Below are 15,658 nucleotides of genomic sequence, written 5' to 3'. Positions count from 1 at the left end.
GTTCCACTTTTGCAAGGAAAAAAGAAGAGTTAAAAAGCCTTCAAATCTCTATTTCCAATTTTGTGAGCATGGAGGAAAACATGAGAGCACGCATAGTTGTCGGGTGAGTTGTTGTGGGACTGTCTGGTGTCGGAGGGGAGGAAGAAGAAGAAGACAGGAAGGAGGTAACAAAGTAGAGATGATAAAAGCACATACGATTTGCATTTACATAAAGTTATGTGTGGCGTAGAAAAAAATTAAGTTCAAAATTATGCAGTCAAAGCTAACTAGTCTCCTCCCTGGGTAAGGGTTCTTCACCTCTGAGGCCATCAACTCATGTTAATGGCAGAGGGACAAGACAGCCTTAGGCAATATTGACCCGTAAGAGACATGAAGACTCTTGGTCGTGGCTGGCTTTCCCGTCTCTCCTAACTGGAGGAATGGCCTGCTGCCTGGCATGTGGGGAGCCAAATTGCTTATCTAGAGTCTTTTAAAGTACCATCTTTTGGGGCGCCTGGGTGGCTCAGTCGGTTAAGCGTCTGACTTCGGCTCAGGTCATGATCTCGCGGTCCGTGAGTTCAAGCCCCGCGTCGGGCTCTGTGCTGACAGCTCAGAGCCTGGAGCCTGCTTCGGATTCTGTGTCTCCCTCTCTCTCTGCCCCTCCCCTGCTCATGCCCTGTCTCTGTCTCAAAAATAAATAAAAACATTAAAAAAAAAATACAGTCCCATCTTTTATTCACTTTGGGATCTAATATAAATTCAGGAAGTGAGAACCACCTCTGTCAAAGTGTTCCACTATATGATCTGTGATATATAACATAAGGTGTATGATAGATGATTATAAGGTATGTGGGTGGTGTGGAAACACACCATGTTGTTGTGGTGCCTGGGTGGCTCAGTCCGTTGAGCAGACTTTGGCTCGGGTCACGATCTCACAGTTTGTGAGTTTGAGCCCCGCACTGGGCTCACTGCTGTCAGCGGGGGGCCTGCTTTGGATCCTCTGTCCCCCTTTCTCTCTGCCCCTCCCTGCTCATGTGTGTGCGCGCGCTCTCTCTCTCTTTCAAAACTAAATAAACATTTAAAGAAAAAAACAAAAAACATCATATTGTGGTGGTTCAGGTTTTGGTCTCTGGGGTCACGTGGCCCTGGGTTCAACTCTGCATTTGCTGGTTATAGCTAGCTGCTTTAATAAGAGATACAAAACAGTGACTTAAATAAGAAAATGGTTTAACTTCTCAAGTAATAACCCTGACCGTCAGTCGAGGGCTGGTCTGATGGCTCTTGGTGATGGAGACTCAAGTTCTTTTCATCCCTTTATCCCTGCAAGGGTGAAGACCATTCACCTACTTGCCTTCCAGCCTGTGAGAGAGAGAAAAAGGAAAGGGGAGACTTCACTCGAAGGTGAACTTTTCCTATTAGCTTAGATGCTAGTCACATGGCCACACCTAGCTGCAAGGGAGGCTGGGAAAAATGGTCTGGGGCTGGTATATGAGCAGCTAAAACTGTCATTGCTGAGGAAGACAAGGAGATAAGACACTACCCCCCAACTCTCAGAACTATATCCTAATAAACTGTGATACAATGGTAGAGCAAACTGGGAAGCTATAAAGAGGAGTCCTGATCCCGTCGGAGGGGTCAGAAGATTGACTTTTTCCCGAGGCAGAGGTCTAAGGGATTCACTAGAAGAAGCAAGGAAGAGGGTTCTAGGAGGAGGGAACAACGTGCAAAAAGCTCCGAAATAGAGGAATCGCAAAAAAGGTTTAATTTAAGCAAATACGTAAATCAGTTCTCTTCCCAAGGACCCAGGCTGGCTAGTAAAATATATTGTAACATGTGCATCAGCCCTCAGACACACCATTTATTTTGGGGGGGCTTGGAACTATCCCACTGTGGTTCAGCTGGCAGCCCAGACAAAGCTGACATTGGTTTGGGAAGGTCTAATTTTTTCTTTCAGTGAGACCCAAGTGAATGAGCTTTGTGTGTGTTGCTTTAGAAGAATTTGACAAAGTTGTGCCCCTTATTTGCATTATCTATGATTTTAGGTAACGTTACAAAATCGTCCTGTAATTTTCTGTAATATATGGAAATGGAAATGTGGTGGCTTTGAAAATCATTTGCCTTGCTTTGCACATCAAAGGAACAAATTGACAGTTGGGTAACGGATCCACCTTGCCACGTGGGAGGTGAGAGCTGCAGTAATCATTGAGTCACAAGACGCATTTCCATACACAGCACATGAAGACCAGTTTCATTGCTTTATAGTTTCACCTCCTATTAAAGCCCTGTTAAATGTGAGTCAGAGTCAGCTTGAGGTCCTAGAATTTGAGAGAGCCCATCTTTCTGCATTGCTTACTCCACCTTTTCTTACTGCAACAGGGTGATTGTTTTTAGAATATTAATGTGCTTCTCTCCTTTGCTTTCCCAAGGACATAATTTTCCCCTTAGTTGGTTCTAGGCATGTATCTGATTTGAAGGAGATGAAAATCTGTTATGGGTGCAAAGAGAAAGGCTGGGTAATTTCCATTTTTTGGCATTTAAAACCAGGATTAGGCAGTCAGGCCTGTCTTGGATATGGATTTTGCACGCTAACATCTTTAGCGTACCTAGGAACCAGGCCCTGGTATAGTGTAGCAAAGTGTAGGGTCATATAGAAAAGAACCCCAAGGATGGTTGCTAGATAAAATGCAGGTTGCCCTGTTAAATTTCAGGCAAATGATGAAAAGTTTTTTTTTTTTAATTTTTTTTAAACTTTTTATTTATTTTTGAGACAGAGAGAGACAGAACATGAATGGGGGAGGGGCAGAGAGAGAGGGAGACACAGAATCAGAAACAGGCTCCAGGCTCTGAGCCATCAGCCCAGAGCCTGACGCGGGGCTCGAACTCACGGACCGCGAGATCGTGACCTGAGCCGAAGTCAGCCGCTTAACCGACTGAGCCACCCAGGCGCCCCGAAAAGTTTTTAAACATAAATGTGTTCCAAATACTGTACGGGACATACTGACACTAAAAAATTATTTGTTTATCTGAAATTCAAATTTAACTGGGCATCTTGTATTTTTATTTGCTAAGCCTGGCAAGCCTAATTTCCAGGACAGAGAGGCAAATAATACCATAAAGTAGGAAAATAAGATGTGAGGGGAGTCTATAGCATGATAGTCATACTGACTGTACAAACTTTGAAGCCCTTTTCTCTCTTTGACCAGAGACCACACCCGCTATGGAATCAGAAAATATCAGACACAGGGCGCCTGGGTGACTCAGTTGGTTAAGCCTCTGACTTCAGCTCAGGTCATGATCTCACGGTTTGTGGGTTCAAGCGCTGCACTGGGCTCTCTGCTGTCAGAGAGCAGAGGCCCGCTTCGGATCCTCTGTCCCCCTCTGTCTCTGCCCCTCCCCTGCTTGTGCTCTCTCTGTGTCTCTCAAAAATAAATAGATAAACTTTAAAAAAAGAAACGAGACTATCACAGATACTTGCTTTCCTAGCTTCCCTTGAATATAAGTGAGGCATGTGCCAGTCAGATATATACATGTACCTTGACATTGATTAGGAAGCTGGGACTTGGAAGAAGCAGGTGTTCTGGTGTTGGGTGATGACAGGGACCTTGGCTGCATACGGTGTCCAGTGTTGTCAGTGGAGGAACCTGCGGGGTCCAGTGTCCATAGCAACAGCAGTGTTTCTAAAGCCTTGTTGTGAGCGTTGTTCCCCACTGCAGAGCCTCGGCGCCTGCTTCTGGCTCTCCCAGGGATCCTGCCGGCTCTCCAGTGCCTTCTGATGAGTCCCTTTGCCCCTTCACTCTGCCAGAGTTGGTTCTGTGCCTTGCACCTAAAAACTATGAGCGATAAATGAAAGAAAAGTCTTCTCAGGCATGAGAAATTATGGAGAGGAAAACAAGAGGTGCGGGAGATAGGAGAGGAGGGTGGCGGGAATGGGTTTGGACAGGAGATGGAATGTAGGTAAGTTGCGGGGGCCGGAGGCCTTCGACGGTGCTCCTGTGCCAGTCTGCGCTGGTGGAGCTGTCCTGGTGGTTCACAGCCCATTCTGATTGCCTGATCCGGTTAGTAAACACCAGTGTCCAATTTGGATTGTGTGGTGTTTATGCTTTACTGGTTTTTAAAATGTTTTGGTTTGAGGGCACTTGCATGGCTCGGTCGGTTAAGCATCCGACTTTGGCTCAGGTCATGATCTCACCGTTCCTGGTAAAGCCTGCTTGGGGATTCTGTGTCTCCCCCTCTCTCTCTCTCTCTCTCTCTCTCTCGCCCCCTCCCCCATTTGTGCTTTGTGTGTGTCTCTCTCTCTCAAAAATAAATAAACATTAAATTTTTAAAAAATATTTTGGGGTTTTTTATTGTGGTAAAAAAAAAACCCACATAACATAAAATTTAGCATCTTAGCCTTTTAAAAAAAAATTTTTTTTTTAACGTTTATTTATTATTGAGAGACAGGGCAAACAGGGGAGGAGCAGAGACAGAGGGAGACACAGAATCGGAAGCAGGCTCCAGGCTCTGAGGTGTCAGCACAGAGCCCGACGTGGGGCTCGAGCTCACAAACCGCGAGATCATGACCTGAGCCGAAGTCGGACGCTTAACCGACTGAGCCACCCAGGTGCCCCTAGCATCTTAACCTTTTTAAGTGTAGTTCCGTAGTATTAAGTACTCACATCGTTGTACAGCAGATCTCCAGAATTTACTAGTCTTGCAAATCTGAAACTCTGTATCTATTAAAGAAAAGTCCCCTTTTCCTTCTTCCTCCAGCCCCTTTCTGTTTCTGTGAATCTGACTGCTCTAGAGAACTCGTGTAAGTAGAAACCTAGAGTATTTGTCCTTTTGCATTTGTCTTACTTAGCACGATACCCTAAATGTTTATTCATTTTGCAGCACCTGACAGGATCTTCTTCCTTTTAAAGGCTGAATTACATGCCATTGTATGTACATACCACATTTTCCTTATTCATTCATCCATCCATGGACACTTGGGTCCCTTCCACATCTTGGCTGTAGTGAAAAACGCTATGAACATGAGGGTGCAGATATCTCTTCAAGGGCTTTGAAATATTTTGAGTTGCGGGGCGCCTGTGTGGCTCAGTCAGTTGAACGTCTGACTCTTGGTTTTGGCTCAGGTCATGATCTCGTGGTTCGTGGGATTGAGCCCCGCATCGGGCTCTGTGTTGACATCTCTCCTTGGGATTCTCTCTCTTCCTCTCTCTCTGCCCCTCCCCTGCTCATGCTCTCTCTCTCTCTCTCAAAATAAGTAAACAAACATTTAAGAAATGTAAATATTTTGAATTGCTCCTGGGTGCAACTATTCATCTTGCTTAAGGATCGGGGATCTCTGAGAGTTAATGGCCAGAGATGTCCTTGATTCCAGTGTGGCACAGGTGAAATGTAGAGTTTAGCTGAGGAGCTCAAGATGTGGTGAGGAGGTTGTTCTACAGCGAAGACCTGTGTAGGGAAGAGCACCCAAGCCAGACTTGATTGGAAATCCCAGACCTCTGAGTGTGGGGGGCCCAGAGTTGAGAGTGCTGCTGGCTGGCTGGGTCCGGCTAAGTTAGACCAGAGTAACCATGGACTTTCAGCCTCAAATGTCAGCATGGCAGGCAGCACCCAAGGGGAAAGAGGTGCTATCATAGCTTCTTAAGACCCCAACTCTTGGGGCGCCAGGGTGGCTCAGTCAGTTGAGCGTCAGACTTCAGCTCAGGTCATGATCTTGCAGTTTGTGGGTTCGAGCCCCGCGTCGGGCTCTGTGCTGACAGCTCAGAGCCTGGAGCCTGCTTCGGATTCTGTGTCTCCTTCTCTCTCTGCCCCTCCCTCACTTGTGTTCTATCTCTCTCTGTCTCTCAAAAATAAATCAATGTATCAAAAAATTAAAAAAAAAAAAGACCCCAACTCTTTTTGGACATCATGGGGTTGTAAAAACCATAGCCCTCAGCGCTCTGTTGGATAGAGAAGCAGAGGGCAAGGTGAGCCACTGAGAGACACATGTTACCTACATGGATGGTGAAATTATTGTATCAGCTACTTAGTTACTTCTGTTCTTGGCAAAGGTGTGGGTAGGGCAGAGAAGGAAGGCTAGATCAGTGAGAGATTAAATTCAAAATTGCTTTTCCTTCTGCATACCCGAGAAATTTGTGTTGGCTTTTTTGTGACCCTGCTGTATTTCCCTGCTTTGCAACCAATGTTGTGTTCTCCAGCCACACAGGACTACACGCTACCCCTCCACTCGGGCCCCGGAGGAGGAGCCCCTGGAGTTCGGAGCAAGTTGCTCAGCTGTTGCTGTGCGCGTCCTGGAGAAAATCAATGGTTTCCAAGGCGCCACAGCTGCGAACTCTATGTGCTTCTTCTGTTCATTCTGTTCTCTCGCTGTGGAACTCTCCCTTCCCCACTTGAAAAAACTCATTAGCCCCTTAAGAGCCATACCAAATGCCACACCTGGGAAATTTATTTCCGGTCTATGCCCCATCCTGTGTTCTCTCTCTCTCTCTAGGAAGAAGCAATCACACCATTTCCCCCCTGCCTTTTGTGTTTGATGGCTAGATGTCTGTCTGCCTCACGAGGCCAGGCACTGAGGGCAGCAAGCACATGCTTTTGTTGTTTTGCCCCAGCTCCTGACATGGAACCTGGCGGAGCTGGGCCCTAACAAGTGTTAGCCGAACACTGGAATGAGCTCCCTCCTTTGTCTTTCCCTGTTTGACCACCCCGATCTCACATGTAAATGGCCTTTAATTAGATTTATCTTTGATCTAAATACCGGGGTTTATTCTTACCCACTTATGATAGCATTTAGTGAAACAACTTGCACATAATAGGCGCTCGTGTGGTGGTTGATTTGACTGGATGTCTTGGTTTCATGCCTTTGTTCACAGAATGTCAGAATTTGAAGAGACCCTAGAAATCACCGAGTACAACCCGTCACCTGGTGTGTGAATTGGGGATGTCTCTGTGCCACTGGGTTAGGTCATACACATGGGTGTCTGTACTAATGCATCCCTGTGGCGCTAGTCTGCTGCATGGTCAACTCTTTTTGTTCAGTTATTGACAGCATTTGGCAGGTGCTTTCTCATGTTGATGGTGGTGATAAACAAATTGAGAAAGCAGTTCTAGAAAGAATGGGTGGAATGCGCCAAGCAAGGAAGTGTGTGTGAAATGCCTGGGGCCATTACTACATTTGGAGTTCAGCATTGTAGCCACAGAGCTAGAAAGGCAGAGGTTAGGGGCGCAGAGAGACAACCGATGAGATTGGAGAGAGGGAGGGTCATGAAGGGCCTCCCTTGTTAGGCATAAGGAATTCGTTTTCATTACGTTGTCATTGAGGATCCTTGAGGAACTTTGAACAATGGATTGATATTAGAAAGACCTTGCTGATATCATTATACTTGAGGCATAAGGTAGGGAGGTGACTTTAATATGGCGGCAAAGGATGAGGACCCGGCCCAAGGCAATGGTGGAGGGGATGAGACGAGGAACAGAAAGAAGAGATATTTAAGATATACATGTAAGAGGTCCTGGTGAGATGGGTGAGAGGCGAGGACTGGAGGACGACTTCCGGTTTGGGGATGGCCTCCTGGGTGGATGGCAGTGGGCCTTCGACCATGAGGAGCCTGAGGATCCTCTAGGTCACAATGATCCACCTTCATTTTCATTAACTGCTCTGAGATTCAGAAAAAGGTATGGCTAAATATACAGACATGACATGGACAGTCCCCAGAGAGAGGTGACAGAGGTTAAAGACCTCCAGATGTAAGGAATATAACAAGGGATGAACAGGATCAGCACCTTAACAAGGTGCTTTATTCTAGAAGTTTGAGGGGCCACTGGGAGAGCAGTTTCAGTAGAGCGTTGAGTCAGGAAGCCTAGACGAGGTAGAAACTTTCCAGGAGCTTGGCTGTATAAGGAGAGGATGACAAGCAGAGAGAGACACATTTTCTTTTTTTGTTAATAAGAGAAGAGAGCCTTGGACTGACCCACCCACTGAGAGGCAAGCGCCAGATGAGAGGAAGGACTGGGGGTTAGGAAAAGGGGAGTAATCAGGGGAGCAAGGAACTTGAGGCGGGGCGGGTGGACGATTAGAGGAAGGCTGATCCTTTCCTCAGAAACATTGAGGAAGGCTGTCGGGACAGGTGCTGAGGAAGATGTGGGTAGTGTGGCGAGTGCAGGGGTTGAACAGGAGACATCTGAGGTCTGCGCCCATGGACTCTATTCCCAGTGAGCCAGGGCCTGGCACAGTCACTGGAGAGAGGGCAGCTACCACATAATGGTGGAGAGGGCAGACTCCGGAGGCACGGCTGGAGTTCACGTTCTCTTCCTGCCGTTCACTAGCTTATGACCCTGAGAAGCAAACGCCCGGACACCATGTGCCTCAGTTTCCTCATCTGCCTAACGGATAGGACAAGAATCCGCAATGGATTGCTGTGAGAATCAAATGAGTTACAATATGCGAAGGGCTTAGAACAGGTGTACAACAGGCGGCGTGTAACAGCTGTTGTTACTGCTGTCATTGTCACCATCGCTATCTGCTGAGCCAAAAGGTCTCTGGTGCACGGTTGGAGGTTGTAAAGATTTGGACCGGCTGTTGAGTAAAATAGGGGCCGAAGAACGTGAAAGTTTAAAAGTTTGCTGAGTGATACTGGGGGATGCAGCTAAGACCAGGAGATAAAACTGTTAGCCTGTGTGACCTTGTCCCCAAACAACCTAAAGGGACAGGCTTTGTTTTCTGTTCCTAGAGAGGACGCTTGAGGTTCAGAGAATTCCAGTGACTTGCCTAGGGTCACACACCGGTAAGCTGGCAGGAACAAGTGATTTGACTCCAGCTCTGTCTTTTAACCACAACGGGGTACACAACACACCACGAAGCAGCTCACAAACCAAACTGTCACCAGGCTCTAGAAGCTGTGGTTGCCAGGCAGCGATGGGGTTATCCGTGGTGCAGGGCAAGAACGAAAGACATAGGACAGACAGAAGGATCTGGCTTTGTGAAGCACTTCTGTGACAATGGCTAGTGGAAGTTTCCTCCAAGTGACAAAAGGCTAGTTCACATCTCACTGGAAACACAATGCTTGTTTGTTTGTTTGTTTATTTATTTATTTATGGGGGAGGGCAAGTGGGGAAGGGGCAGAGAGAGGGGGGGACAGAGGATCGGTCGGAAGTGGGGTCCGTGCTGACAGCAGACAGCCCAACGCAGGGCTCAAACTCACGAACTGTGAGGTCATGACCTGAGCCGAGGTCAGACACTTAACCGACTGGGCCACCCAGGCGCCCAATGTTCATTTATTTTTGAGAGAGAGAAAGCGAGCAAGGGACAGAGAGGATAGGAAGTGCGCTCAGCACTGAAAGCAGAGAGCCTGATGTGGGGCTCAAACCCACGAACCTTGAGATCATGACCTGAGCTGAACTCTGGTGCTTAACTGACTGAGCCACCCAGCCTTCCCACAAAGCCAAATTCTGATGCATTGTGGTAAAGAAGGCTTTTGATAAATAGACCCTTTATTCAAGGACTTGGCTCAGCATTAAAGCTGATGGAACAGACAGAGTATATTATCTGGGATACATATATGGTGGGATCCAGCAGAGTGCCCAGCACACCATGGTGATTAGCATGTGTTTGCTGAATGAATGTCTGATTAAATGATGGCTCTGGAGGTGTGGTAAGAGGGCGGAGAAGACATTTGGAGGATCCTTTAGAAATTAGTCTAACAGAGGCTTTTTCTCGAACATTTTAAAGTATTGGCACTACCTAGAAATTGCTTAAAATATCTGTAAAATTCTCACCTAAACAATTGAAATCACTCGACCATATTAACTATCCTTCTAACAGCCAAGCCCCACCAGCTTCTAGACGGTAATGGCCCAGCTGGTTTAAATGGGTCTCCATGGTTACAGGCATGCTCTGGTTTCCATGGTTACATTTCCCAGTCCCTTGCAGGAGTTAGATATATGTGAAATTTCAAAGGATTTTTTTTTTTCCCTCTCTCGCCAGCCTACACAGAAATCTAGGGTCCGAAGGTCTGAGATGAAAGTTTCAGTGACCTCTTGGGAAGGAAAGGGGGAAATGGTAATAATATTTGCGACAGTTGCAATCTATCATTGAATGAGGAAGAAAGGATTCAATGGGGACCTATTGTGGCGGTAGAAAGATATCCCTATATTATGAGCCTGAGCATTTTGCTTAATTAGTGGAGGAGGAAAACTGGGGTAAGGGAACAATACGCTCTTGTCTGGATCTGGCTCCCTGGGGGCAGAGGGGACGTTGGCCAGAGGTGGAGGGGGAATTCTTCCACATTAGAGTCCCTTTAGAGTGACCAATTCATCTCTCTGCCATGACAGCGCTGTAGCCTTCTTGTGTTGATTTCCCCCATGCTCCTCATTTCGAATCATCTCTCTTGGACCATTTTGGCTCAACCAGGCAGGCATCTGTTACAAGGCACCAGTCCAGGTCAAGACACTGTCATTGGAGCTGGCTTTTCTTGACAGAGGGAGCCCAGGTGGAATTCTAGTGCCTCCTTGTGGCATCTCTAACATTTCTAGCTCTACCTTATCCTGTAGGAACCGCTCCCCCCGCCACCCCCCAATGTTTTCCTGTTAGTATCTAGGAAGGAAAAATTGTCTTCCTCCATGGATTCACGTATCCATCCTTCTCTCCTTCCTTCTCACAAAGTTACAGGGTATCCATTACGTTTTGGCTAGGCCCTAGAAATAGTACTAAGAAAGAAGAGGATATTGCCTTCACAGAGTTCACCATGCGGTGTGGGGAAGGGGCAAAACAGGTGAATAGATCCCGGTAATAAAAAAGCAAATGGGACCATGACAGAGGGAGGGACCCACCAGCTGGGGAAGCCGGGGAAGCTGTGAAACCGGAGCGCCTTTTTGAGCTGGATGTTCAAAGAACCGGTCCCTCAAAGATGAAGGATGAAATAAAGACAATATTCCATTAAGCAGGGGATTCTGTCTTCAAAATAAACTGGAGTACAAAATGTAGTAACACCCACCTTTATCTGGGCTCATATGCTTGCTACTCTGTGGTCAGAAGCAGGTACAAAGACAGTGCTGGTGGGAAAACCTGAGAAGGTGTCAGTAGTAGAGTCAATCCAGCACAGCACCATTGGCTGAGTTGGTAGGCACCTCTTGGAAGGACCAGGTTGTTCCCTGGGCAGAAGGTGGGGTGTGTGAGTGAGCAGAGATGCACAAAAAGAGGCTGGGAGGGAGGCACAGACATACCCCCACCTGCAGCAGAGGCTTTGTGAGCTAGTCCGAAGACAGGGCACTTGAGTCTGAAGGCTAGGGAGTCATTGAAAGACTTTAAGTAGGGGAGAAACATAATCCAATTTATGAATTACAAAGGTTGTTCTAATGCTGTTGTGTTTATAACTAAGTTCAAGAATGACTCCTGGGGTCTGGATCGGGAGACTTCATTGATGGTGGTGCCTGTTCACAGAAAGAGGGAATCTAGGGGTCCCTGGGTGGCTCGGTCAGTTAAGTGTCCAACTCTTCATTTCCACTCAGGTCATGATCTCACAGTTTGTGAATTCGAGCCCTGCATCAGACTCTATGCTGACAGTGAGGAGCCTGCTTGGGGTTCTCTCTCTCCCTTTCTTCTGCTCTCTCTCTCTTTCAAAAAAAAAAAAAAAGGGAATCTAGGAGAGGTCGGAGCATGGAAGCTACACCTACTGGTCTCTTGTGTATTCTCCCAGAGATATTCTTTGCTTCTACAAGCATATTTCAATTTAAAGCCAATAATGAATTCTATTTGGTCATGTAGGGCCTAGGAGCATCACATGGATATGTCCAGCAAGCAGGGGATTTTGAATTAAAGAAAGCAGTCTGCCTGGAGATTTAGCTTTGAGGGTCATGGGTATCTAGACAAAAAACAAAATCATAGGAGAATAAGCAGAATGGGAAGAGAGGACAACTATGAGGAACAACCGTATTTAAGGGGGAAGTAGACAAAAAGGCACCTGTGAAGGCCTGTAGTGGACATATGGGACTGACTGTTCAACATTGGTCCTTCTTCTACAACTGCCCCCCCCGCCCCCATGTTTATTGAAGAAGCTGCCATGTTATTTTGAATTGACATCCTCAAACCAATCCAGCCTAGTGAGCACCTAACACAGATTAGAACAGAAGTGTCTCCTCCATTCCAGCTACAGCTCATTGATCCAAGGGTGGGCTGCTGACCCAAGCCAAGCCTGAGTCCTCCCTAGAAATTATTATTTTTTAGGAGATAAAACATTTTTAAATTTCAGGGGCTCCTGGGTGGCTCAGTCAGTTGAGCAACCGACTTCCGCTCAGGTCATAATCTCGCGGTTCGTGAGTTCGAGACTTGCGTCCGGCTCGCTGCTGTCAGTGCGGAGCTCACTTGGGATCCCCGTCCCCCTCTCTCTCTGCCCCTCCCCTGCTCATGCTCTCTTTGTGTCAAAAATAAGTAAACATTAAAAAAATTTTTTCTTTTGAGGCGCCTGGGTGGCGCAGTCGGTTAAGCGTCTGACTTCAGCCAGGTCACGATCTCACGGTCTGTGAGTTCGAGCCCCGCGTCAGGCTCTGGGCTGATGGCTCGGAGCCTGGAGCCTGTTTCCGATTCTGTGTCTCCCTCTCTCTCTGCCCCTCCCCCGTTCATGCTCTGTCTCTCTCTGTCCCCAAAAAAATAAATAAAAACGTTGAAAAAAAAATTTTTTTTTTCTTTTAATTTCAATACCCAGCTCTAGCATTCATATACCCTGGCCTGGGGACAGGGTGGGGAGTACTCCGTTTTCCCTGTCCCCAAGGAGAGGGTAGATAGCTGAGTCACCCTTCACCCCCCCAAGTAAAGACCATCAGAAGGCCCAGATCCTGAGCTTTCAATATCAGGATCCAAATATGAGGGCTCACTCTCCCTCGAAGCTCAAACAACCTTCAACCAGGAAGGCAAGCCTTCTCCTCCTTTGTCTCCTGCCCACCCTTAAGACACAAAGACCTTCTGTCTGGCTAAGCAGGCAGGTCTGTTGGTGAACCCCAGGAGAATACAATCGTCTTTCCAAACGTAGCAAGCATACTAGGTCTCCGACGCCCCATCTTGGAGCACACTTGAGGTCAGTTTCTGGAGGTGTTGATGCACGGGGGGCACTGAGGTTTTGCACAGCTCAAAGCCTTTCACGAGGTGGACCTGGGAAGCTTATATGGAGGAGATGCTACCTGAGATGCTCACCTGCCAGCAGGCAATTTCTGCAGCACGGTCCCGCAGGCCATCTCCCTTCGTGTGACATCTGTGGGGCACGGGGGAGGAGGCAGTTGACGTGAGTCACAGCCGCGGCCTAGAGCATGGCACCAGCCGTGATGAACTGCTCCAGTAGCCGGGGCCTGGGGTGGAGATGGGGGAGAGCCAGTTTGTCCTCCCTGGCAATTTGCGTGCTGAAACGAAAGAAGGATGTCCAGTTCAAAACTGTTAACGGTCACGCTCTTTTCCACACGGAGAAGATCAGCCTGTGGGGCCTGAGGTTGATGACACAGAAACTCATAGGGGAGCAGACTTAGAAAAGAAAGAGTCCGCAGGGCTGGAGACGCTGATTGCAGGCACCCTCACCCTTCCTGAGCTCTGTGTTTACTCCTGAATGATGGGGAGTTTCTCCCACAAATGCCTCTTACTTTGAATTGGGCTTCTGACCTTTGCTGCATCCTAATACTATAGAGTGACTTAGATGAAGCATAACCAGTAGGAGACAAAGCTAGGGAATAGGGTCACAGAAGTAAAAGGATATGGGTTTCTGGGGCACCTGGGTGGTTGAGTCGGTTAAGCGTCTAGGGTTCAGGTCATGATCTCACAGTTTGTGGGTTTGAGCCCCGCATCTGGCTCTGTGCTGACAGCTCAGAGCCTGGAGCCTGCTTCGGGTTCTGTGTCTCCCTCTCTCTCTGCTCCTTCCCTGCTCATGCTCCGTCATGCTCTCAAAAATAAATAAACATTAAAAAAAATTAAAAAAAAATTTAATGTTCATTTATTTATTTAGAGAGCAAGCAGAGGAGGGGCAGAGAGTGAGGGAGAGAGAGAATCTCAAGCACTGACGGTGCAGAGCCCTATTTGGGGATCAATCTCAGGAACCATGAGATCATGACCTGAGCGGAAATCAAGAGTCAGACGCTTAACCGACTGTGTCCCTCTGTTGTATGTAATTTTTATGAATATTCACAAGTTGTCAAAAAGGCCACACCACTTTACATCCTTCTAGCAATGTGGAGAACACATTTCCTACCACTCTTGCCAACGGGGTATTTTAATATTTTTTACTTTTGCGAATCTATTAATTGAAAAGCGACTTCTTACCGTAGTTTTAATTTGCATTTCTTTTTTATGAGCAAGGTTGAGTTTCTCTTCATATATTTAAGCTTAAACTATTTTATTTGTATGAATTGTGTTCATATTTGTTGCCCATTTATTTGTTGGCTTGTTGATTTTTTGTTGTTGTTGAATTACTTTTTTTTGAGAGAGAGGGTGCAAGTGAGCAAGGGGCAGAGAGAGAGATGGAGAGAGAGAGAATCCCATGAGGGGCAGAGAGGGAGAGAGAGAACTGGGGCTCAAACTCACGAACCATGAGATCATGACCGAGCTGAAGTCCAATGCTTAACTGACTGAGCCACCCAGGCGCCCCATTGTTGAGTTTCTTATCGACTTCTGTCCGTTATTCAAATGCTAAGGAAATTATGCTTTTGTCTATGATGTGAGTTGCAAATATTCATATGTCTTTTGACTGTTTTCTATACAGAATTTTTTTTTAATATTGTTCAATTTATCAACGCTTTATTTTAAGGCTTCTGGGTGTTAACTTATTTTTTGGCAATCCAATTCTGAGATTATAAAAGTAAATTCTCTCACATTTTCTTCCAGTACTTTTATGGTTTCATTTTTTTGACATTATAAAATATGTGATCTGTCTGGAATTTGTTTTGATCTACAGTGAGAGACAGAGATCTAACCCAATTCTCCCCCTACATGTCTACCCAGGAGTCTCAACATCACTTACTGAGTAATCTATTTTCTTTCTCACTGACTTGAAATGCCTTCTTTGTATTTGTGTCTGTTTCAGAACTTTCTATGACAGATGAGCTTTAACCCCATTCCCAACCCATTGTCCAACCAAGAAAGCTTCATTGTTACCGTTTTATTTTTAAAAATGGGAGAGCCGGGGCGCCTGGGTGGCGCAGTCGGTTAAGCATCCGACTTCAGCCAGGTCACGATCTCGCGGTCCGTGAGTTCGAGCCCCGCGTCGGGCTCTGGGCTGATGGCTCAGAGCCTGGAGCCTGTTTCCGATTCTGTGTCTCCCTCTCTCTCTGCCCCTCCCCCGTTCATGCTCTGTCTCTCTCTGTCCCAAAAATAAAAAATAAACGTTGAAAAAAAAAATTAAAAAAAAATGGGAGAGCCTTGAGAATGTTTGTCCGTGGAGGGGAAGAGCAGGTGGCAAAGGAAAGTACAGAGGAGGCACCAACGGGGCCATGAAGGGCAAAGAGGTTAGGACCATTATGACAGATCCAAACAGCTCATTGGTATGCCCACCTCCGACAGGGGAGTGTGTGCTCTGGATTCTCAAAGGGTTTTTGCATAGTGTGAGGTCTCCTCCCTTTTAGCTTCGCGTAGCCCTCCCTCCCAGTTTGTCAGCCTCTTCTTGGCCACCCCGTCGCGAATCTGTGTCTATTGACCAAGTGTTCTCTCATGGACATTCCTTGC

General features: G+C 46.9%; 1 protein-coding gene across 8 annotated transcripts in view; it reads right to left on the bottom strand.

The window, feature by feature from the left end:
* Positions 1-15,658, bottom strand: part of GPALPP1 (GPALPP motifs containing 1) — a 71,771-nt gene that overhangs the window by 23,225 nt on the left and 32,888 nt on the right. For 6 of the 8 annotated variants that reach the window (XR_015253055.1, XR_015253057.1, XR_015253067.1 and 3 more), the window contains 3 exons: positions 13,151-13,353; positions 3,513-3,809; positions 1,233-1,338 (listed from right to left, as the gene is read on the bottom strand). The gene's annotated coding sequence lies outside the window, so the exon portion shown is untranslated. The remainder of the gene's footprint in view (positions 1-1,232; positions 1,339-3,512; positions 3,810-13,150; positions 13,354-15,658) is intronic. The other 2 variants (XR_015253066.1, XR_015253062.1) reach the window with 2 other exon arrangements.

The sequence above is a fragment of the Puma concolor genome, chromosome A1 (assembly GCF_028749965.1).
Source record: "Puma concolor isolate L17-30 chromosome A1, mPumCon1.1.hap2, whole genome shotgun sequence".
NCBI lineage: Eukaryota > Metazoa > Chordata > Mammalia > Carnivora > Felidae > Puma > Puma concolor.
The sequence above is the reverse complement of the archived record's forward strand: the minus strand, read 5'-3'. Positions and strand labels throughout refer to the sequence as shown.